Here is a 1,818-nt window from a genome sequence, read left to right as displayed (position 1 = left end):
CCGAAACGGCTGAACCAATTCCAATGAAACTTATAGGAAATCTTTAGATTAACCTAACGAGTAATCCTGTAAAGTTTGGTGACAATCGTAGCCCTTTTTTTTAACTGTCAAATACAGTTTTTATTTACTTTGATGATATTCTATTACTTTATAACCCAAATTTGTGTTGACACATGCGTTGTACATATATATGCCAATATGTAAGTACAATGAAGTATATTGAAGTATAATGAAATATATTAAAGTAAATAATTAAGGATTTTTAGGAATTCCAGGTAAGTTGTAGCGCTGYGAATGTATCCGTTTACTCATGCGTTTTCAATTGATGGTTACAACGGRAAATTGTATTTTTCTTCACCAATCATGTTTCTTCACAGAATCATTGTAATAAMTGAAAAATGGCACCCAAAAAAGTAAGTATTGGTAAAAGATCTCCAAATTAAAGAATGTTAAGGAAAAAAGAGCAAATAAAAAAGCTGATGAACGTGAGTTACGCCTTGAGAAAAATCGTAACAGAATATATACAAGAAGAAATATAGAAACTAAAGGAGAGCATGAATCTTGGCTTCAAAAAGATAGTGAAAAAAAATCTTCCTTGCAAGTTACCGAGGGAATCCAAAAACGTACGCAAAGACTTGATGCCATTCGTAACCGAATAGTTCAATTACGAAAAAAATTTATTTAAATATGGCGGCGTTCAACTACAATAAGGCTGATGATTTCAGAAATTACAAAWACGCGGTGCTTTGCAGTTCGCTAAAGAATCCCCTGGAATGTGCTGTTCGAACGGTAAAGTTGTTTTGTCACCAYTGATGAAGCCACMTGAGCCACTTCTTAGTTATATTTCTAAGCGCACTTCAACTTAAAACAATTTTTTCAAAACATCCGAAACTATAATTTATGCTTCAAAGTGACGTATTTTGGAGCTACCAACATAGTGAACAATGCCGGTTACATGCCCACTTTTAAATCCCATACTTTAATACTTTTTTATATACTTTATTCTACTAAAATAAATACTTTCTTCGATTTGACATCGAAAAAGCGCTACTATTCTATATTTTACAGGTGAGACGCGAAATGCAAACGTCAACATTAAAACATAGAATTGCGAAATGCAGGATTTTGAGAAGGGAAACTCAATTTACAATGTGACGGCACGAATTTGGTCATCTACAATAAGAGAGGGCTTAGAACGGATATTTTGTACTCTTTATGGAACGTTTGATCCGGTGGGACAAACAATTGACATCACCTTGATTTTCACCAGCTTCGAAAATTAATTAGAAACAAAAAAGTATCGACTTTGCCCTAAACTCAATTTTAATATAATGATGCACGATACAGTGAATGAGACTAGCTGAAGATCAACGTGGTAAAATGTGGCAATTTATCCATTCGGAATATCGATACTTTCGATGAAGGTTTCGAACGACTGTAGCAAATACGAGTAGCTGAAATTCATACTGAACCATCAATTTTGTTTACGAGATATTTTCATGAAACTGGCATAAACTCTTTCACAGGCCGAAGAAATTGCTCAGATCGGATCAATAAAGCACAATACAAAATGAACGGCCGGAATGATGTTTCAGTTTGGAATTATTTGACTGAGAGATGCGTGTTATAGTTTCCCGATTAAAATTTTTTTATTTATAATTCATTTTATTTTAACCTATTAATAACATCTCAAAATTGTAAATGTTTTCTCTGAAATACATAACTGAACCATGCTACCAACTTCAGGGTTTGGTTAATAGAGTTAAGATTTTCTGAAACAAAGTCTTTTATCTACTGAAATCACTGAGATAGCAATTT

General features: G+C 33.1%; 1 long non-coding RNA gene across 2 annotated transcripts; it reads left to right on the top strand.

The window, feature by feature from the left end:
- The first annotated feature begins 145 nt into the window (after positions 1–145).
- LOC108974688 lies at positions 146–1,682 on the top strand. Of its 2 annotated transcripts, none has more exons than XR_001993811.1 (4): positions 146–200; positions 267–275; positions 378–789; positions 1,069–1,682. It is a non-coding gene; the product is annotated as an uncharacterized LOC108974688 (long non-coding RNA). The 2 variants fall into 2 exon arrangements; XR_001993812.1 differs by having other exon boundaries at positions 1,046–1,682.
- Positions 1,683–1,818: the final 136 nt, after the last annotated feature.

Source organism: Bactrocera latifrons, unplaced genomic scaffold (genome assembly GCF_001853355.1).
Source record: "Bactrocera latifrons isolate USDA-ARS-PBARC rearing strain unplaced genomic scaffold, ASM185335v1 scaffold_58, whole genome shotgun sequence".
NCBI classification, from domain to species: Eukaryota; Metazoa; Arthropoda; class Insecta; order Diptera; family Tephritidae; genus Bactrocera; species Bactrocera latifrons.
The sequence above is the reverse complement of the archived record's forward strand: the minus strand, read 5'-3'. Positions and strand labels throughout refer to the sequence as shown.